General features: G+C 45.1%; 1 protein-coding gene across 4 annotated transcripts in view; it reads right to left on the bottom strand.

Moving 5' to 3' along the window:
• Positions 1 to 9,486, bottom strand: part of LOC110504812 (ras-GEF domain-containing family member 1C) — a 41,690-nt gene extending 32,204 nt beyond the window's left edge. For 2 of the 4 annotated variants that reach the window (XM_090219441.1, XM_090219440.1), the window contains exon 1: positions 7,258 to 7,508. The gene's annotated coding sequence lies outside the window, so the exon portion shown is untranslated. Of the gene's footprint in view, positions 1 to 7,257; positions 7,509 to 8,839 lie in introns of those variants that run through there. The other 2 variants (XM_036970140.2, XM_036970139.2) reach the window with 2 other exon arrangements.
• Positions 9,487 to 23,606: the final 14,120 nt, after the last annotated feature.

The raw sequence follows: 23,606 nt of genomic DNA on the forward strand, positions 1-23,606 counted from the left end.
TGAGACATGAGCGACAGACACATGAGAGACAGACACATGGGAGACAGAGACATGATGAGACATGAGAGACAGAGACATGATGAGACATGAGAGACAGAGACATGATAAGACATGAGAGACAGAGACATGAGAGACATGAGAGAAAGAGACATGAGAGACAGAGACATGATGTGACATGAGAGACAGAGACATGAAAGACAGAGACATGATGAGACATAAGAGACAGAGACATGATGAGACATGATAGACAGAGACATGATGAGACATGAGAGACAGAGACATGATGAGACATGATAGACAGAGACATGATGTGACATGACAGAAAGAGACATGATGTGACATGAGAGACAGAGACATGAGAGACAGAGACATGATGAGACATGAGAGACAGAGACATGATGAGACATAAGAGACAGAGACATGATGAGACATGATAGACAGAGACATGATGAGACATAAGAGACAGAGACATGATGAGACATAAGAGACAGAGACATGATGAGACATGATAGACAGAGACATGACGTGACATGAGAGATAGAGACATGATGTGACATGATAGAAAGAGACATGATGAGACATGATAGACAGAGACATGATGAGACATAAGAGACAGAGACATGATAGACAGAGACATGATGAGACATAAGAGACAGAGACATGATGAGACATGATAGACAGAGACATGATGAGACATAAGAGACAGAGACATGATGTGACATGAGAGACAGAGACATGAGAGACAGAGACATGATGAGACATGAGAGACAGAGACATGATGAGACATAAGAGACAGAGACATGATGAGACATGATAGACAGAGACATGATGAGACATAAGAGACAGAGACATGATGAGACATAAGAGACAGAGACATGATGAGACATGAGAGACAGAGACATTGTGACTGAAGCATAACGAGTGTGTGTTGGAATGTAGAATATGATGTCTTTTTTGGATTTGTCCAAGCCATGTATTTTGATTACCTATAACAACAATCACCAGACAGACTAACAGCCCAGCCTGTCTCTGTGTTTACCACTCAGACACACTCAGACCATGAGAACACACTACCCACCATGACCCTTTGGACACACTCAGACCATGAGAACACACTACCCACCATGACCCTTTAGACACACTCAGACCCTGAATACACACTACCCACCATGACCCTTTCGACACACTCAGACCCTGAATACACACTACCCAACATGACCCTTTAGACACACTCAGACCCTGAATACACACTACCCACCATGACCCTTTAGACACACTCAGACCCTGAATACACACTACCCAACATGACCCTTTAGACACACTCAGACCCTGAATACATACTACCCACCATGACCCTTTAGACACACTCAGACCCTGAATACACACTACCCACCATGACCCTTTAGACACACTCAGACCATGAGAACACACTACCCAACATGACCCTTTAGACACACTCAGACCCTGAATACACACTACCCATCATGACCCTTTAGACACACTCAGACCATGAGAACACACTACCCACCATGACCCTTTAGACACACTCAGACCATGAGAACACACTACCCACCATGACCCTTTAGACACACTCAGACCATGAGAACACACTACCCAACATGACCCTTTAGACACACTCAGACCCTGAATACACACTACCCAACATGATCTCACATTCTGGGCTGTGGCAAGCCCCTTTCCATTTCACGTTACGTCAAAGTAAATTATGTCCTCGTTAGGCACACAACTGTTTCTCTCTCTAGACCGGGCCTGGATTGGAGGATTGGGGCACATGTGGTGCAGGAATCCACCAGGGAGAGGTTGAATGACTACCCTGGCCATGGTGACTCACAGGAACCCTTATCAAAGAGGAACTTGAGCCCTCAGAGCCTGTGTCCACAAAGCGCTTCAGAGTAGGACTGCTGATCTAGAGTCTGTTCATGTAATCTTATTATTATCTGAAAGGCAAAACTGATCCTAGAACAGCACTCTTACTCTGAGATGCTTTGTGGATAAGGGCCCAGGTTTCACTTTACAACTTTAAAGTGAAACTACGTAAAAAAAGAAATGTCCTCTCACTGTCAACTGTGTTTATTGAACAAGCATTGGAAACAGTGTTTAAACCCTTTACAATGAAGATCTGTGAAGTTATTTGGATTTTTACGAATTGTCTTTGAAAGACAGGGTCCTGGGAAAGGGACGTTTCTTTTTTTGCTGAGTTTCGTTGCAGAGAGTGCATAGAGCGATATCGTGTTGGTAAATGGATGAGTGTGTTAACAGTAAGAAGCTCAAGTTCTTGGCAGTAGAGGAGAGGAGCCTCAGAAGATGACTTTTATTTTTCCCTATGACGCACTTACTTCAATAAATGTGAGCCATTGTGAGAGAGGACACAGAGGTAAGGGTTTCTGCCCTTTTCCCAAGGTGTCATCAGAGAGATGGAGAGATTGAGAGAGAGAGAGTTAAATACAAACAGTGAAAGAGAGCAGAATAGGCCTAGGGCTACATGCAGGGATCTGGTGGTTAGAGAAGGCTACATGCAGGGGTCTGGTGGTTAGAGAGCTGGCTACATGCAGGGGTCTGGTGGTTAGAAAAGGCTACATGCAGAGGTCTGGTGGTTAGAGAGCTGGCTACATGCAGAGGTCTGGTGGTTAGAGAAGGCTACATGCAGAGGTCTGGTGGTTAGAGAAGGCTACATGCAGGGGTCTGGTGGTTAGAGAGCTGGCTACATGCAGGGGTCTGGTGGTTAGAGAAGGCTACATGCAGGGGTCTGGTGGTTAGAGAGCTGGCTACATGCAGGGTTCTGGTGGTTAGAGAAGGCTACATGCAGAGGTCTGGTGGTTAGAGAGCTGGCTACATGCAGGGGTCTGGTGGTTAGAGAAGGCTACATGCAGGGGTCTGGTGGTTAGAGAGCTGGCTACATGCAGGGGTCTGGTGGTTAGAGAGCTGGCTACATGCAGGGGTCTGGTGGTTAGAGAAGGCTACATGCAGGGGTCTGGTGGTTAGAGAGCTGGCTACATGCAGGGGTCTGGTGGTTAGAGAAGGCTACATGCAGGGGTCTGGTGGTTAGAGAGCTGGCTACATGCAGGGGTCTGGTGGTTAGAGAGCTGGCTACATGCAGGGGTCTGGTGGTTAGAGAAGGCTACATGCAGGGGTCTGGTGGTTAGAGAGCTGGCTACATGCAGGGTTCTGGTGGTTAGAGAAGGCTACATGCAGAGGTCTGGTGGTTAGAGAGAAGGCTACATGCACGGTTCTGGTGGTTATAGAAGGCTACATGCAGGGGTCTGGTGGTTAGAGAGCTGGCTACATGCAGGGGTCTGGTGGTTATAGAAGGCTACATGCAGGGGTCTGGTGGTTAGAGAAGGCTACATGCACGGTTCTGGTGGTTATAGAAGGCTACATGCAGGGGTCTGGTGGTTAGAGAGCTGGCTACATGCGGGGGTCTGGTGGTTATAGAAGGCTACATGCAGGGTTCTGGTGGTTAGAGAAGGCTACATGCAGGGGTCTGGTGGTTAGAGAAGGCTACATGCAGAGGTCTGGTGGTTAGAGAGCTGGCTACATGCAGGGGTCTGGTGGTTAGAGAAGGCTACATGCAGGGTTCTGGTGGTTAGAGAGCTGGCTACATGCAGGGGTCTGGTGGTTAGAGAAGGCTACATGCAGGGGTCTGGTGGTTAGAGAAGGCTACATGCAGGGTTCTGGTGGTTATAGAAGGCTACATGCAGGGATCTGGTGGTTAGAGAAGGCTACATGCAGAGGTCTGGTGGTTAGAGAAGGCTACATGCAGGGTTCTGGTGGTTAGAGAGCTGGCTACATGCAGGGTTCTGGTGGTTATAGAAGGCTACATGCAGAGGTCTGTTGGTTAGAAAAGGCTACATGCCGGGTTCTGGTGGTTAGAGAAGGCTACATGCAGGGGTCTGGTGGTTAGAGAGCTGGCTACATGCAGGGCTCTGGTGGTTAGACAGCTGGCTACATGCAGGGGTCTGGTGGTTAGAGAAGGCTACATGCCGGGTTCTGGTGGTTAGAGAGCTGGCTACATGCAGGGGTCTGGTGGTTATAGAAGGCTACCTGCAGGGGTCTGGTGCTTAGAGAGCTGGCTACATGCAGAGGTCTGGTGGTTAGAGAGCTGGCTACATGCGGGGGTCTGGTGGTTAGAGAAGGCTACATGCAGGGTTCTGGTGGTTAGAGAAGGCTACATGCACGGTTCTGGTGGTTATAGAAGGCTACATGCAGGGGTCTGGTGGTTAGAGAAGGCTACATGCCGGGTTCTGGTAGTTAGAGAGCTGGCTACATGCAGAGGTCTTGTGGTTAGAGAGAAGGCTACATGCAGAGGTCTGGTGGTTAGAGAAGGCTACATGCAGGGGTCTGGTGGTTAGAGAAGGCTACATGCCGGGTTCTGGTAGTTAGAGAGCTGGCTACATGCAGAGGTCTTGTGGTTAGAGAGCTGGCTACATGCGGGGGTTTGGTGGTTAGAGAAGGCTACATGCAGAGGTCTGGTGGTTAGAGAAGGCTACATGTAGAGGTCTGGTGGTTAGAGAGCTGGCTACATGCAGGGGTCTGGTGGTTAGAGAGCTGGCTACATGCAGGGGTCTGGTGGTTAGAGAAGGCTACATGCAGGGGTCTGGTGGTTAGAGAGCTGGCTACATGCAGGGGTCTGGTGGTTATAGAAGGCTACATGCAGAGGTCTGGTGGTTAGAGAGCTGGCTACATGCAGGGGTCTGGTGGTTAGAGAAGGCTACATGCAGGGGTCTGGTGGTTAGAGAGCTGGCTACATGCAGAGGTCTGGTGGTTAGAGAGCTGGCTACATGCAGGGGTCTGGTGGTTAGAGAAGGCTACATGCAGGGGTCTGGTGGTTAGAGAGCTGGCTACATGCAGGGGTCTGGTGGTTAGAGAAGGCTACATGCAGGGGTCTGGTGGTTATAGAAGGCTACATGCAGGGGTCTGGTGGTTAGAGAAGGCTACATGCAGGGGTCTGGTGGTTAGAGAAGGCTACATGCAGGGGTCTGGTGGTTAGAGAGCTGGCTACATGCAGGGGTCTGGTGGTTAGAGAAGGCTACATGCAGGGGTCTGGTGGTTAGAGAGCTGGCTACATGCAGAGGTCTTGTGGTTAGAGAGAAGGCTACATGCAGAGGTCTGGTGGTTATAGAAGGCTACATGCAGGGTTCTGGTGGTTATAGAAGGCTACCTGCAGGGGTCTGGTGCTTAGAGAGCTGGCTACATGCAGAGGTCTGGTGGTTAGAGAGCTGGCTACATGCGGGGGTCTGGTGGTTAGAGAAGGCTACATGCAGGGTTCTGGTGGTTAGAGAAGGCTACATGCACGGTTCTGGTGGTTATAGAAGGCTACATGCAGGGGTCTGGTGGTTAGAGAAGGCTACATGCCGGGTTCTGGTAGTTAGAGAGCTGGCTACATGCAGAGGTCTTGTGGTTAGAGAGAAGGCTACATGCAGAGGTCTGGTGGTTAGAGAAGGCTACATGCAGGGGTCTGGTGGTTAGAGAAGGCTACATGCCGGGTTCTGGTAGTTAGAGAGCTGGCTACATGCAGAGGTCTTGTGGTTAGAGAGCTGGCTACATGCGGGGGTTTGGTGGTTAGAGAAGGCTACATGCAGAGGTCTGGTGGTTAGAGAAGGCTACATGTAGAGGTCTGGTGGTTAGAGAGCTGGCTACATGCAGGGGTCTGGTGGTTAGAGAGCTGGCTACATGCAGGGGTCTGGTGGTTAGAGAAGGCTACATGCAGGGGTCTGGTGGTTAGAGAGCTGGCTACATGCAGGGGTCTGGTGGTTATAGAAGGCTACATGCAGAGGTCTGGTGGTTAGAGAGCTGGCTACATGCAGGGGTCTGGTGGTTAGAGAAGGCTACATGCAGGGGTCTGGTGGTTAGAGAGCTGGCTACATGCAGAGGTCTGGTGGTTAGAGAGCTGGCTACATGCAGGGGTCTGGTGGTTAGAGAAGGCTACATGCAGGGGTCTGGTGGTTAGAGAGCTGGCTACATGCAGGGGTCTGGTGGTTAGAGAAGGCTACATGCAGGGGTCTGGTGGTTATAGAAGGCTACATGCAGGGGTCTGGTGGTTAGAGAAGGCTACATGCAGGGGTCTGGTGGTTAGAGAAGGCTACATGCAGGGGTCTGGTGGTTAGAGAGCTGGCTACATGCAGGGGTCTGGTGGTTAGAGAAGGCTACATGCAGGGGTCTGGTGGTTAGAGAGCTGGCTACATGCAGAGGTCTTGTGGTTAGAGAGAAGGCTACATGCAGAGGTCTGGTGGTTAGAGAGCTGGCTACATGCAGGGGTCTGGTGGTTAGAGAGCTGGCTACATGCAGAGGTCTTGTGGTTAGAGAGAAGGCTACATGCAGGGGTCTGGTGGTTAGAGAGAAGGCTACATGCAGGGGTCTGGTGGTTAGAGAAGGCTACATGCAGGGGTCTGGTGGTTAGAGAGCTGGCTACATGCAGGGGTCTGGTGGTTAGAGAAGGCTACATGCAGGGGTCTGGTGGTTATAGAAGGCTACATGCAGAGATATGGTGGTTAGAGAAGGCTACATGCAGGGGTCTGGTGGTTAGAGAAGGCTACATGCAGAGATATGGTGGTTAGAGAAGGCTACATGCAGGGGTCTGGTGGTTAGAGAGCTGGCTACATGCAGAGGTCTGGTGGTTAGAGAAGGCTACATGCAGGGGTCTGGTGGTTAGAGCATCTCTGTGTGAAAAGATCAGCTACAGTAGCATTAGAGCTACTGGGGAGGATCTCTCAGGCTGGAGCTTCATGCTGCCTGCGTGTTTAGGGGAGGGTGGGAAACATGAACCCCCTCACTCCCCCTCAGACCCTGGAGTCCTGGGAGGAGCAGGGTGGAGGCGAGGGGTGGAGGGGACTGGAGATGAGGGTGTGGGAAAGTTGTAGCAGGGCTAATGCCTTTGGTGTGGATGTCAGCCAGAAGGTCTTGAGTGTCTCTGCCCACCTAACAGGTTTTCTAAGCCTAGTATAATCATAATACCTCATAGGGGACCCATCCATGCACTACAAACTCAAATACATCCTGTATCAAGGAATCCATCATTTATAGATTGTGACAGAGTGAATGTGTGTTCAGTGAGAGGTGGCTGAGGCTCTGTAAAAAGTTGGGATACTGTTCGCATTCACAATGAAATGAAAATGATAGGTAACATGCCACTGGGGCCACATCTCCAACATGTTTCCTACTCTAGTACCCCTGTATGGTTTGAATATTCAATAGCTGTTGATTTATGACTATTACGATATAGAGAATACATTTGCCTACCTGGGATACACACGTCCCTCAGAAGCTCTCTACGAAATCATCCTACACACGTGGGAAATTTACGCAGGGGCTATGATGATCCTCAGACCTCAAAAACATAAGCTGTACACTAGGCTACACTGTACGAATATAATTCTAACAAAATAATGGTGTAAGTCCAGGAACTGATAAATAGCATTTAGCCTACTATGCTACTAGTGCTGTGAAGAGCAGAATAGTAACACCCTGTTTGAGGAAGTAGTCGCGTTTACAATGTATCCCCGCAAGGTTAATGATTACACAGAGGCAAGATAAGAAAGGTAAGTTTAGCATACAAGCCATGTAGTTTAAATGGAGTGAATTGACATTATTTAGGACAGCTGTGTATTTCTTACTCTTTCCTCATGTTACCTTATTGCTGTTGCTCTAAGATGGAAACTAAGATGTGCCAATTGAATCTCAGCAAGGAAACTCATGGTTGTATTTGATTCATGTTTGATTAAAAAAAAAGTATGGATTTCAGCAAACAAAGAAAGACACACATCAACAGATGACAAACATAGGTACATGTAAGGGTTTAAGAATTTACATTCTTGGAGTATTAACTGCATAGTGACTAGAAGGAGCCAGGAGCTTCATTTAAAAAACTCTAGTCCGCTCTCAACTCTGTGGATGATATCATCGTGTAGTTGAGGTAGTTGCCAACACTGACTCATACTGTCAGTCGGTTTCTGATCCTAACATGGCAGTAGAGGCAACGTGACCAGTGTAGTAGATCCAATGAGATGCTGCTCGGAATTATTATATATAGGTAAACATTGACCAGCACTCTGCAGAACACTCTGCACAACAATGGCTGTGTAATCTATTGAACCCATTTGCATAATACTACAAAGTAAATTTTTTATTAGAGATTGAGAATGTACTCTTCTACTTATTTTATTTGGATGGTGAAGCTAAAACGTTTAATTGGGCTCTATACTCCAATATTTTGGATTTGAGATAAAATGTTATGATATTTTTGCCTCTAAAAACTTACCACTTATCATTATTCACGATTCACGATTCATTCATGATTATCCGTAATCATGGTAGCATCCACATTAATGTCGAAGTGTTCAGAAACAGTCATCAGTGACTCCAAAATGTGACGAGATACATAAAGTGCTTTCATTTCTAAACGATAAAACATATTTATGAAAATACCCTCAAATAAAAAGTGACATTCTGTACCGTCACCTCGTATAAATAATTTGATCTAAAATCCAAAATGCTGGAGCATAGAGCCAAATCAAACGTTTTAGCTTCACTGAACAAATACATTTGTATGCTATAGGGGAGTGTAGTTACAGCCAACAATGACAAGTGAATTTAAGCTTCAGTCATGCACTATTTTTTTCCTGACAGCATGTTGACGTGTTAATGCTCTGTCGTTGATTGGATTGACAAAGATTGACATATGCCAAAAGCATATTTTAATGCAGATATAATAAATTCTTAAACACTCTCACGCACACACGCACAGACACACACACATACGCATGTGTGAATGAAATTGAAATCGATTATTCTGCTTATCATATAGTAACCTCGCTTCACTCACCAGTTCTAGACACTGTTCCCCATTTTCCCTCTTGGTGAGTATTCCCTGTATTATATTAATTCTACAGTTCTGCTAATCCAAAAATCAGTGGGGGAAAAATATATTATGCAAAAATACACTAACACAACAAAAGTAAGATCCAAGGAAGCTGATTTGTGTTAAACCACAACGGAATGACGTTAGGATCTACTCAGGGCAATGTCTTGGTTTACAGTAGCACATATATTCGTGTGATCATTCACTTGTCTTCATCTTCTAAAACGCCCTTATTCTTGAGCAAGATCCGTAACCTTCACAGAAAAATACGCGTAAAATAAACCCCAACTGAAAACCAGGAGTCTCTTCGTTCACGGAAAGTCCCTTCACTGTTCATATAGTGTCTTCAACGCGCAACAAAGGTGTGGTAATGTACCAGCTCGTTTTTAAAAATACAATCACGGATGTCCAGTCCAGTCTGTGTCCACGGCTAGACAACCCCGAGAGTGACAGGCTACAGCAGGGCTGGTCAGCGCATCAGACGTCCTCACAGAGCTGGCAGAGAGGAGAGGGAACTAACGACGATGAATAGAGAAATCCAATATCCTCAGCAAACAAGTCACCCGCGAGTCTCTCTCTCTCTCTCTCTCTCTCTCTCTCTCTCTCTCAATACACACACCTACCTGCACGAGTCCTCATCTCCGCCTCTCTCAAGATTAGCCTACTCGGCCTCCAGCAAGCAATTTCTTTCATCCTATATATTTATTGATAGTGTGAATTAAGCGTTTGATTCACTGCATGAATAGGTCATAGCACATGTATAGAACATCAAAGCACATGTATAAAATGTCATTGTTTGCCTTTGTATTTACACACACTCTTTAATAAAACAATGACACAAGTAATTTTAATATTATTTGTTAATTATTTACTGATTTGACAATTAGTCACTGTTGTCAAGTTGAGTTTATGAGTGTGTTGATACACTACATGACCAAAAGTATGTGGACACCTGCTCGTCGAACATCTCATTCCAAAATCATGGGCATTAAAATGGAGTTGGTCCCCCCTTTGCTGCTATAACTGCCTCCACTCTTCTGTGAATGCTTTCCACTAGATGTTGGAACATTGCTGCGGGTACTTGCTTCCATTCAGCCATAAATGCATTAGTGAGGTCTGGCTCGCAGTCAGCATTCCAATTCATTCCAAATGTGTTTGATGGGGTTGAGGTCAGGGCTCTGTGCAGGCCAGTCAAGTTCTTCCACACCAATCTCAATAAACCATTTTTGTATGGACCTCGCTTTGTACATAGGGGCACTGTCATGCTGCAACAGGAAAGGATAGGGAGACAGTCATGCTGCATCCACATGCATCCCCATTCCCCAAACTTTTGCTACAAAGTTGGAAGCACAGAATTGTCTAGAATGTTGTCGTGAGTTGACCTTAACGTTCATCTGAAGACCGTTATTTATCCAATCAGCTAACTATGTTTCATTGTTGCCCGATTAAATGAATCATGTAACGATTATCTCATTATGATCTTGAGCGACTTGTCGTGTAATCCTGAACAGAACTACAGAGTTGATTGTTCCTTCCATTCGCTCTTGAAGATGCTTTTTTGAAGATAGGCTAGCCAGCTGTATCGATGGTTCCCAAATGGGGACGATGATGGATGCGTAATAAGATGGTTTGAGCACAGTAACAGGATGGTCCTACTTAAATTTGCTTTCTAAGATACTTTACTTAGGACAGCTAATCAGCCATACCAGCGATTGTCTGGCAGTTGAGTTTATCGTCTCCACCTCGCGTTGGTCCGCTGTGTTAAATTCTTAATCATTCATTTTGCTTGAAAGGGACGGTTCTGGCGGGCTGACACACTCTCTGACCTCACGTTGGGGCGGTGACTACTCACTGTGCAAAGTTATGGATAACAATGATCTCTTATAATTTATCAAATCATATCCCTCTCTTAACAAAAACACTTTCATAATTTTTCATATTACATGCACAACCCATGGTATGGAAAATTCAGCTATGTAATATGTGTATTTCTTTTATAACATTTCTAATGACATCACAAAATAACAAACAAAATGATATTAGTGTTCTACAGATTGCCTTGGACCGTTCCCCACGTTCTACGTTAGAAATATTATTCCAGTATTCACTTTTGAACGTATTAGAGTTTCAACAGGAAAAGGTCTGTTGAGACAAAGCGTATTCCTTTGGTGAATTTGGAGAGTACAGGCCTGGAACTTCTCCCTTGATTTACAACAGGATGTGAGTGTCAATCCCCACTAGTTCTATCCTCCCCCTCTACAGGTGAAAGGGGGTCTGATTGAAGTTAGTCATTGCAAACCTGATCTGACCTATTTGGATACTCATGGTCAGTCATGACAATGTCATTGTATGCTGTATCGTTAAGGTTTCCCTTCACTGGAACTAAGGGCCTAGCCCGAACCATGAAAAACAGCCACAGACCATTATTCCTCCTCCACCAAACTTTAGAGTTGGCACTATGCATTGGGGCAGGTAGCGTTCTCCTGGCATCCGCAAAACCCAGATTTGTCCGTCGGACTGCCAGATGGTGAAGCTTGATTCTTCACTCCAGAAAACGCATTTCCTCTGCTCCAGAGTCCAATGGCGGTGAGCTTTACACCACTCCAGCTGACACTTAGCATTGTGAGTGTTGCAACAAGGACTGACATTTTTTTATGTGCTACATGCTTCAGCACATGGTGGTCCCATTCTGTGAGCTTGTGTGGCCTACCACTTAGCAGCTCAGATGTTGATGCTCCTAGACGTTTCCACTTCACAATAACAGCACTTACAGTTGACCGGGGCAGCTCTAGCAGGGCATAGATTTGACAAACTGACTTGTTGGAAAGGTGACATCCTAAGATGGTGCCACGTTGGATGTCACTGAGCTCTTCAGTCAGGCCATTCTACTGCCAATGTTTGTGTATGGAGATCGCATGGCTGTGTGTTCTATATTATACACCTGTCAGCAACGGGTGTGGCTGAAATATCCACTATCCACTAATATCCAAATCCACTAATTTGTCCACATACTTTTGTATATAGAGTGTATGTGTATACTGAGTCAGTAGACAACACCACCCAGTGGTAAAGAGGGTTCAATAGGGGACATTGTTTCTCTCCAGTAAGTCACATAGCTTCCACATCTCAACAATGTAGCCTACTGAATTGATACAAAAGGCCTGATAGATGGAGAAAGAAAGAAATACTACTATTTTAATATCTGCTGTCTCAGGTTGATCTTTGAGTTCAACAAGGTTACCCCAATAGCTCTCTCCAGACTCATTATGTCAGACTATAAAATGTTCTCTCCTAATCCTCATCAAAGCCCTGTAAAAGACAGAGCAGAGCAGGGCTCAGCGCAATTAATCCGTTGCTATAGGAGTGGCATGCTAGCTCTCTCTAGCCATGACCCTCAGAGGCCCACTATGCTAGCTCCTCAATATAATATTTGACATTTAAAGTCACTTCAGATTTTTTAAAACGAGTTAATTAATAGCATTAAACCACTTAAGGATGACAATGGTGCAATGTTTACAACCGCTCTCTTGTGCCAGGGCCAGGGGTTGATTGTAATGATATACTTGGATGTTGTCATTGACACCATTGGAACAGATTTCAGCATGGTTGAGACACACACATTGGGGCATGTTTCCAGAGAATTAAGGGATGTACTTTTACCTCTGATGGTTTTTTATTGAACCACACAGAGACCTAGAGAGAGAAAGAGGGGGAGGCAGAGAGAAATAGAGAAAGGGAAAGAAGGAGAGAGACTGCAATTAAAAGGATTGATATCCATGAAAAGGTCCTTGCTGAGTTGTAAAGGCGGGGGGGGGGGGGGGGGGGGATTTTGCTCTGGCCTTCTAGGGCTGTTTTTGGGCCAGAGGGGTGTGTGTCTGACATTGGAGCATTGGAGGACAAACACAGAGCCACACTCCTTCGGTTGCTTGTGCATAGTCAGTCTGTCTGTCTGTATTTTGGTGTGGTTGATCTGTGTCTCCCTGTACAAAAGAGTGCCACAAATACTGATTACACAACAGGACTGTGGCTGCCTCATTCTCTCTCTCTCTCTCTCTCTCTCTCTCTCTCTCTCTCTCTCGTCACTATTTCCAAACAGCGTGTTGAAAATAGCAGAAGAAGGCAGATTCACAGTTATTGCAGCCGACAGCTATCCAGCCACTATTTGGTCACATCATCACGCGACAGTGTCACTAGGTTTTTTCTAACAATGTTAATATGAGTGTAAGTAAAAATGTAATCAAACTGTATTTTAAGCTATAATTCTTAATTCCCTGTGGACCTCGGTCAAAAGTAGTGCACTATGTAGGGAATTCGGACACATTCCTGGAGGTGAGCCCTCAGAGGTAGATTTCCACATCACTAAGACTTCTCCTGGCAGCACAATAACGGCCTAGTGCTTTCTTAATCGAACCTGACCCTGTCCCTAGAAACTCCCTCTTCCAAGAGCAGCCATTTTCTCCCCCTTATTGATGCCCTTGGACTTGACTATTTTAGACTCACTCCTTCCTGCTGTGTATCCGACTGTGTTCCTATGACATCATTGTAAGCATCCTGATAATGAGTCTCACAGCACTTTATATTGTGTATTTCCCTCCATCCGTTACTAACCCAGGAGATGCACAGAAACTACTAAAGAAAGTTACAAACCACCACACAATGCCTAGTTGTGATGGGGGAAAAATCTATACAGTTACGTATTTGAATATTACTTTGACGATATATCGTTTCTGTCACGCCTGCTCCCGCTCCCCATCTCTGGCGCTGGAGGGTGCCAGGCTGCCCATCATTACGCACACCTGTCATCATCATTACGCGCATCAGCACTCATTGGACTCAACGGGACTCCTTCACTTTGTTGATTGCCCTTCTATATCTGTCTGTTACCCAGTTTGTTCCCCGTGTCAGCATTGTTGTTGTTATCTTTCCCCTGTCCAGACACTGTCCTCCTTTATTAAATGTTCACTCCCTGTACTTGCTTCTTGTCTCCCAGCGTCTGTCCTCACAGTATCGTACCGTTTTGACAATATCGCAATATTATTTTTGCATTAGTTGGCTGTACCTGCACCAAAACTCCAGTATTTTTCCTTCTTAGCTTGTTCTCCATCTTATTTTTAAATAGGGAGCCAATTTATTTTCATCACTTTTATTTCACCTTTATTTCTCTCTCGTGTCTCTCTGCAGCAGACATGTGGTGGGAAATATCTTTTTAACATCGAATCGCAATAAAATCACAGTACCAAATCGCAATACATATAAAATCGTGACAATTGTGAGAATCGCAATACATATTGTATCGGCAACTAAGTATTGTGATAATATCGAATTGTGTGGTCCCTGCAATTCCCAGTCTTAATGCCTATCCTGTCAGACAACAAGGCTAGCAGCGAGACCATTGGCCAGTCATGTCCAGATCTATATACACTGAGTAATACCAAATATTATGTAATAGACTGACCAGGGGAATCCAGGTGAAACCTATGATCCCATATTGATGAATGGGAGGAGACAGCTTAAAGAAGGATTTTCAACCTTGAGACCAATGAGACATGGATTGTGTATGTGTGCCATTCAGAGGGTGAATGGGAAAGACCAAATATTTAAATGCCTTTGAACGGGGTATGGTAGTAGGTGCCAGGTGCACCGGTTTGAGTGTGTCAAGAACTGCAACGCTGCTGGGTTTTTCACGCTCAACAGTTCCCTGTGTATATCCACCACCCAAGGACATCCAGCCAACTTGACACAACTGTGGGAGGCATTGGAGTCAACATGGGCCTGCATCCCCGTGGAACTCTTTTGACACGTTGTAGAGTTCATGCCCAACAGATTGAGGCTGTTCTGAGGGCAAAATGGGCTGGAACTCAATTTTAGGAAGGTTCCTAATGTTTTGTCCACTCAGTGTATATACAGAGAGTGCGGCCAGGTTTTAGAATGGCTGCCAGGTTGGCGCCTGTATTCTCAAAATGTTGGTGACGTAACAATACTAAAGCGCCTACGATAGTTCCCCATGAAATGAGCCGCCGTAAACAAGCAAAACAGAGCGACGAATTTAACAGAGGATTTTATTGATTAGCATTGGGGATAATGTGTATCCATGTCTGTACTGTGTTGGGGTGTCAACAAATTGCATATCTGCTTTCACTGGCTATGGAGTAGAAAGTGGTTCTCTCAGAACGTTCAGGCAGAAACCGCATTGGCCCAACTCTCTATATACAGTAGATGGCTCTGGTCATGTCTATTGGCTCCATAGAATTAGGAATTGTATATGATCTCTATGATTGGCTCATTGGATGAGACTGGGTGACTTAGTGTAGTAACACTGGAGGAATGAAACCCTCAACCTCTTATGTTACCAGGGTCACCCAGAGGGTGGCTGGCCAGACAACAACAACAACAGGAGATGAGAGGAAAACAGGATGCTTGTCTCGCCAGTCTTTGGCTGATTTGCTTCTGTCTGACATAATGCAGTCAAATCCTCATTTAAGTTGTTTTTTAGCACTCTCATTGACACAGGGGTGGTAACATCATGTCTACATGTAACAAAGTGATTTTTCTGATACAAAGAACAAATAAGTCAAACACACTCTGTCCCCTGAAAATAAATAGACTGAACAATTTATAGGCCCTGAAGAGGTACTCACTCTTGTATGAGAGTAGTCTACTAGGAGAGAGAAAGAGTGCGAGAGAAAGAGTGTGTGTGTGTGTGTGTGAGAGAGAGAGAGAGAGAGAGAGAGAGAGAAAGAGAGAGAGAGAGAGAGAGAGAAAGAGAGAGAGAGAGAAAGAGAGAGAGAGAGAGAGAAAGAGAGAGAGAGAGTGCAGGATCCATGACTTAAGACAATAGATTCTGGGGGTCTGGTTCATGAGGACTAGCTGTCACACATCATTGGCCAACATAATGGCTGTGTGGTAATGATGGCAGCGGTACAGGGGTATAGGCATGGGGCTCAGCTAAGAGGTGCTTGTGCCCCTGCCAGCCTCTCGTCACCCTCCTGACCTGACCGGCGTTGCAATGTTCCCCCCAGGCGCCTCTCTGTCGCTTCCCCTCCCTGGATTGCTGAGTCTGCACCAATCAGCCCTCAAAGACAAGAGGGGGAACAAACAGAGAGAGGAGAGGAAAACAAGAGTTCTCTTTGTGGAGGAGGACAGGGTCTGAGGAGTACAGGCATTACAGAGCTCCCTCTGCCAGACAGCTGTGGACTTTAGGCCTTGACCAATGCTCTATTCACTGGACCAAGAGTAAAAAGTATTGGCTGATCAGAGAAGTCATGATTGATTTTAAGATTGTCAGAGTAGTGTTTTCAGCACTGGGATTTAGGGGGATGGGGGAGAGAGAGCAACCTGTTTAGATTGGTTTTATGAACTGTTTGGTTACTTATTTTCGCCTGCTTTCAGATTCGTTTTAAACCCCAAAGAATATGTCTGAATGAAGTATGTTTTGTCTGCTTATGTTTTCCACTCTAGTTGAGTGTCTATACTAAAGATGCTCAAAAGTAACTCAGAACACCCACACGTTCCTCCATTGAGTGATAACTTCTAAATCTAAAGCTATTTTGGGTTTCTGGGGCATCGCATTTTCAACTTTTCAGTCTTTTAGAAACCCTTCCAAGTTGATTTTCTGGCAGAAAACAGTAGCTGCCCGATCTCTGTGACAGCTCAAATAGATCCCTTCAGTGTTCGTTGTGTTGTTGGAGAAAAATAAATTCAGCAAAGTAGTCAAAGGTTTCTTTTGTCCTGGGCTTGGTGGTATTTCAGCCTTTATACTCTCCTTTCCTCATCCTCAATCCAATCTCTTCTCCCTCTATCAAGTCTCCTCTCCTCTCCTCTCCTCTCCTCTCCTCTCCTCTCCTCTCCTCTCCTCTCCTCTCCTCTCCTCTCCTCATTCCCGTGCAACAGGGTGCTAGATTGATTACAGGATAGGTGTAGAACATGTGGTATTGACTGAGCTGTAATTGCGTTGCAGTAAAAGTGACTGAAGTGCCCACTGATTATATAGTTCTTATTGAGAAATGCATAGCTGACTGATATTGGCGGAGCTTACAGTAATCACACCTGCAGGAATGAGGAGAGGGGGAGAGAGATGAAGAGAGTGAGAAAAGGAGAGGGATCTGTAGTGTCAATGGATTTTCAAAGCGAGGGTCAGTGCTTGCCTTGAAATAACCAGGGTGATTGAGCGTGACATATAACATTTAACTCCTCAGGCGATGATGGTGGCTGTCTACGGCTCTACAAGCCATGTGGAGCCATCCCACTGGACACAGATGTCAGTTTCAATGTGAGATCAACAAAACATTCACCGTGCCATTGGAAATAGGTTCAAAGTTGGGTAAAAAAAAGAAATGCCCTGATGTTGATGAGTTTTTATAAATCCAATCAGTTTTACACACTGATTCAATGTCATCACATATATTTTTTGTTGTTGTTGAAATGACATGGAAACAACGTTGATTAAACCAGTTTGTGCCCAGTGGGGTAGTTTTCACATGGACCTGATGACATCACCCATAACCTATCCGCAGGTACCATGATGTCTAGCTTCCTGTTTTACATTCAACCTCCTCCTCATTATTTTTGCTAACAAAATGAAGGTAACTATCTTGTCATTTGGATGTCATGCCCACTCGAGTCAATCTGGTCACACATTATAATTAGCCTACTGTTCCTACAGTTAGAATCTTCTCTCCTCTTTAAATCAGTTTGGATTTAAAACCAAGATCAGACACCTGATAGGATCTTCACTCTTCCCGCTAGCTCCCACTGTCTTGTTGTCTGCCATGGGACACCCAGGGAGGTGGGGTCTGTCTATGATTAGTCTGCCCAGGATTGAGCTCCTCTGCTGGGCTACAAGCCTCCGCTGCTACCCCTGTGGAGCTCCACACAGCAGGGTAGAGGATTATACAGACAGACTGTTACTGTACTTCCCACTCAAGGATGCGGCTCCAAAGAGGCTTGGAGAGGGATGGAATTATGGAATTATTGAATGAGGAAATGAAATGGCAATTAGATTAGAAGGCAGATTACATCAGTGTAGTGACTGACTTGTAGAGATGGGTCTGCAGACAGTATCCCTGTCCTCAATTGATGTCAACATGCGCTTTCTCTCTCAAACACACACACACACACACACACATTGGTGTCAACTGAAATATTAGTGAATATTTATCATGTCTGAGGGATGAACATCTGTCATCTGATTTACGTATATGTATTACATTAGACAGAGATGGAGACAATGAGAGAATGACAGAAACAGAGAGATAGAAAGAGTGGGAGAGAGTGAGAGAGAGAGGAGTGAGAGAAAGAGTTAGAGAGAGAGGTGGTGGGAGAGAGAGAGGGAGGACTGAGAGAGAGAGAAAGAGAGAGGGGAAGTGAGAGAGAGAAAGAGAGAGGGGAAGTGTGAGAGAGAGAGAGAGAGGTGGAGAGGAGTGAGAGAGAGCAGAATTCCATGATCGTCAGATTACATTATTGTGTTTGACATCCCACTGGACACACACTGGTCGAGTCAATGTTGTTTGAACATTTCAATGAAATGACGTTGAACCAACGTGGAATAGACATTGAATTAATGTGAGGTGCCCAGTGGGATCTTATGACATATGTCATGTTAACCATCTTACACATGACTACAGGTTCATTCGTGGTTTCTCTGAACTAGAAATGAGCATTGACAGTTTTGTTTTTCAATGTCTCCCATCAGAATATGTAGTAGGACATATCTCAATCCACATCTGGCTCTGATCAGAAGTAATGCACCATGGGGAATATGCTAGAGCCCTGGTCAAAAGTCACTCTATAGGGAATAGGGTATCATTTGAGACAGTGCCGTAGTTTTCTTGCCGGAAACATGGCACCGTACATCTTTATGATTCACTGAGATCTTATCATGCTACGTGCTGCTGTCTCTGTATGCGGTGTCATATGAAGGAGTCTTCAGAAAGAGAGGGGTTTAAAGAGGAAGAACTGGTGTTGATCTAAAAGCTATCAAGTCTCTTGTTTAATGGCTGCCTCTCTGTGAGAATGCTATTCATTATTCACTCCTCCCTGCCATGCTCCACCAGTCTGTCTGTCTGTCTCTTTTTCTCCATCCTCCTCCTCTAACATGATGGAGACTTCTTCAAATTCTTCCAATCGTTGGACTGGAGGGAGGATCAGTCTGAAGCCTCTATTCCTTCGCTCAGGCTCTCCTCTCTATCCCTCTCCTCTATGCTCTTGTCCATCCGTACTGTATCTCTCCTCTCTTTACCTTTCCTCTCTGTCCTCTTCCTCTCTTTACCTCTCCTCTCCGTCCTCTGCCTCTCTCATTTCCATAACTCTCTTCCATAGTGATTGCTAATATCTCCATCATTTTCCTCTCTCCTCTCTCTCTGTCCCCTCTGCCTCTCCTCTGTTGATTCTTATCACCTCAATCTCTCTACTTTCCATCATTCCAACTTACCTCCTCTCTTCCTCTTTTCTTTATGTCCTCCTTCCGTCTCCCTCTCTGACATTAATCCTCTCACCTCATTCTCTCACCTCTCCATTGGAGACTCCGGGAGAGAGAGTTTGACTGACAGGCCTGTTCTATTTCACCACTGGATACGGTCCCTCCCACCTCCCAGTTGCCAGGGTGATGGATGGGTTCTCCCTGCTGAAACGTTCTGTCTCCATCTCCATCACCTCTCAGTCGAAGAGGGGATTTAGTTTAGTTTATTAGGATCCTCATTAGCTACTGCACGTGCAGCAGCTACTCTTCCGGTCTGAATACCTGACCACTATGCCTGACCCAAAATTAAAGAAAGCCTTGACCATGGTCAGACTCAGTGAGCATAGCCTTGCTATGTAGGTCTCTAGGCAGACCTGTCTCTCAGGAGAAGACAGGTTATGTGCACACTGCCCACAAAATGAGGTGGAAACTGAGCTGCACTTTCTAACTTCCTTCCAAATGTCATGTATTGTCATGTTGTGTCTTGTTTCTGTCCTTTCTCTTCACCCTGTCTCCCTCTGCTGGTCGTATTAAGTTACCTTTTCTTCCCCTCTTTCCCCCAGCTGTTCCTTGTCTTCTCTAACTACCTCGTTCACCCCTTTTCCCACCTGTTCCCTTTTTCCCTCTGATTAGGTCTCTATATCTCTCTCTCTTTCTGCTTCTGTCTTTGTCGGATTCTCGTTTGTGTTACTCATGCCTGAACCAGACTATCGTCGTGTTTGCTGCAACCTTGTCCTGTCCTGTCGGAATCTGCCTGTCCATCTGAGCCTACGTGTGTTTCGTCATTAAAGAAACTCTGTTTTGTTAATTCGCTTTTGGGTCCTCATTCACGCACCTGACACCAAATGTATGACCATATTAGAGACACATATTTCCCTCAGATTACACAAACCCACAAAGAATTCGAAAACATATCCAAGTTTGATAAACTCCCGTATCTATTGGGTGAAATACCACAGTGTGCCATCACAGCAGTAAGATTTGTGACCTGTCGCCACAAGAAAAGGGCAACCAGTGAAGAACAAACACCATTGTATATACAACCCATATTTATGTTATGTTATGTTATGTTATGTTATGTTATGTTATGTTGTTTGTCATTTAGCCAAAAGATGATAATATACACTGCTCAAAAAAAATAAAGGGAACACTTAAACAACACAATGTAACTCCAAGTCAATCACACTTCTGTGAAAACAAACTGTCCACTTAGGAAGCAAAACTGATTGACAATAAATGTCACATGCTGTTGTGCAAATGGAATAGACAACAGGTGGAAATTATAGGCAATTAGCAAGTCACCCCCAATAAAGGAGTGGTTCTGCAGGTGGTGACCACAGACCACTTCTCAGTTCCTATGCTTCCTGGCTGATGTTTTGGTCACTTTTGAATGCTGGCGGAAAGTGGCTCAGGGAGTGCAGCTCATCCAGGATGGCACATCAATGCGAGCTGTGGCAAAAAGGTTTGCTGTGTCTGTCAGCGTAGTGTCCAGAGCATGGAGGCGCTACCAGGAGACAGGCCAGTACATCAGGAGACGTGGAGGAGGCCGTAGGAGGGCAACAACCCAGCAGCAGGACCGCTACCTCCACCTTTGTGCAAGGAGGAGCAGGAGGAGCACTGCCAGAGCCCTGCAAAAGGACCTCCAGCAGGCCACAAATGTGCATGTGTCTGCTCAAACGGTCAGAAACAGACTCCATGAGGGTGGTATGAGGGCCCGACGTCCACAGGTGGGGGTTGTGCTTACAGCCCAACACCGTGCAGGAGGTTTGGCATTTGCCAGATAACACCAAGATTGGCAAATTCGCCACTCTTTCACAGATGAAAGCAGGTTCACACTGAGCACATGTGACAGACGTGACAGAGTCTGGAGACGCCGTGGAGAACGTTCTGCTGCCTGCAACATCCTCCAGCATGACCGGTTTGGCGGTGGGTCAGTCATGGTGTGGGGTGGCATTTCTTTCGGGGGGCGCACAGCCCTCCGTGTGCTCGCCAGAGGTATCCTGACTGCCATTATGTACCGAGATGAGATCCTCAGACCCCTTGTGAGACTATATGCTGGTGCAGTTGGCCCTGGGTTCCTCCTAATGCAAGACAATGCTAGACCTCATATGGCTGGAGTGTGTCAGCAGTTCCTGCAAGAAGAAGGCATTAATGCTATGGACTGGCCCGCCCGTTCCCCAGACCTGAATCCAATTGAGCACATCTGGGACATCATGTCTCGCTCCATCCACTAACGCCACGTTGCACCACAGACTGTCCAGGAGTTGGCGGATGCTTTAGTCCAGGTCTGGGAGGAGATCCCTCAGGAGACCATCCGCCACCTCATCAGGAGCATGCCCAGGCGTTGTAGGGAGGTCATACAGGCACGTGGAGGCCACACACACTACTGAGCCTCATTTTGACTTGTTTTAAGGACATTACATCAAAGTTGGATCAGCCTGTAGTGTGGTTTTCCACTTTAATTTTGAGTGTGACTCCAAATCCAGACCTCCATGGGTTGATACATTTGATTTCCATTGATCATTTTTGTGTGATTTTGTTGTCAGCACATTCAACTATGTAAAGAAAAAAGTATTTAATAAGAATATTTCATTCATTCAGATCTAGGATGTGTTATTTTAGTGTTCCCTTTATTTTTCTGAGCAGTGTATTTGCACGTCATATAATATGATGTTTGAAATGTCTCTATTCTTTTGGAACATTTAGGAGTGTAATGTTTACTGTTCATTTATTATTGTTTATTTTACTTTTGTTTATCTATTTCACTTGCTTTGGCAATGTAAACATATGTTTCCCATACTAATGAAGCCCTTTGAATTGAATTGAGAGAGCGAGAGGGGGGCAGGGAGAGAGACTGAATATCTCTCAGACACCACACAATGTGTTCTTCAATTCATGCACCTTAGGCTCTATATTCTCAGTGAGCCTTTGCGGTGAATGTAATGCAGACCAGGTTAGGGTCTGTAAGGGCTCGTCACTGACAAACAAACATGCAACACCATCACCTCCCTCTGGCTCTGAGGATGTTTAGACAGGAGACTGGAGACGCCTGCATCTAGTAAACATCAACTTATTTCACAACTGTAGAAACTGTACCAAAACAGAACCATGTCTTTCTTCTCATAGGTAACAGAGATGGAGAGAAGTGGTGAGGTGCAGAATAATTAGGCTGATGAGTTTCAAGTGCCAGGAGATTGTTCTGGAAATGACCCCGTAAAAACCCACAATTTCTGTCTGTTTCTCTGTCATTTTCTCCTTCTCTCTCTCTCTACTCCCCATCTCCTCTTTCTCCCACTCATCACATTTAGTGTGATACTATTAGCAAACTTCATCACTCAAAAATGCAAAACTCATGATGACACATTAGGCTCATTAGCTCCCAACCAGACGACATCACATGAGATGAAATCATACATGGTTGATGGCCCTTCAATGATGATAATAACCATGGAAACAAACGTTGATATCCTTAGCATCGCCGTAGCTACATAAGTGGACACAGAGGGATCTGTTAGCAGAAAAAGTATTTTATATACAAAAGTTTAACAAATAAGTTTGAGTTGCATAACTTTTTTTTGTGCGGTTTACAACTATTTATTTTTTTATTTTTAGGAACTCAGTCGGGGTCTCAATTTACTGATGAGAGGTAGAATAGTTGAATACACAAGGTGCAATTTCGAAACTTGGTTGTGCATCAGCAGTTCTCCTGTTTTTACATGTCCCTCACTGACAGTCACTCAATTAGTCCACATTAATATTACTTTTTTTTGATTGGTTAATTAGTCTAGTTGGTCTAGACAACTAACTAAACTTGAAGTATTCATGGCCAAATTACGGACGGGGCATGTGCCCAGGGGCCCTGACCTCCAGGGGACAACCATGGATTTTGTTAGTCACTTTCACTCAGATATAATATTGACATGGCATACGTAATGGAAGAATGTGTAGAATTTCAGGAAATTAGCTGTACGACTGCAAAACAAATGTTTTTATGTAAAGCAAACGTGTTTGTTTACCTTCAGTTTATAAAATAAATTTCCCGCTAACAGATCCCTAGGTATAACATTATAGTTTCTAATCCCGCAGCTGAGTTAATGTGAGTTTATGTGAGTTTATGTGAGTTAATGTGTAGTGGCTAAATGTATAGCTAAGATGTTTTTGTAGATTATCTGAGCTGAAAGAAGCTACATCAACCAATGTGATAATGGCTGGGATTAATTTGGCTTGCTGTTGCTGTTCTCTTCATAGCATTTTAGAGTTTTTAAACTATCATGG

Source organism: Oncorhynchus mykiss, chromosome 25, assembly GCF_057628025.1.
Source record: "Oncorhynchus mykiss isolate SJ-2025 chromosome 25, ASM5762802v1, whole genome shotgun sequence".
NCBI lineage: Eukaryota > Metazoa > Chordata > Actinopteri > Salmoniformes > Salmonidae > Oncorhynchus > Oncorhynchus mykiss.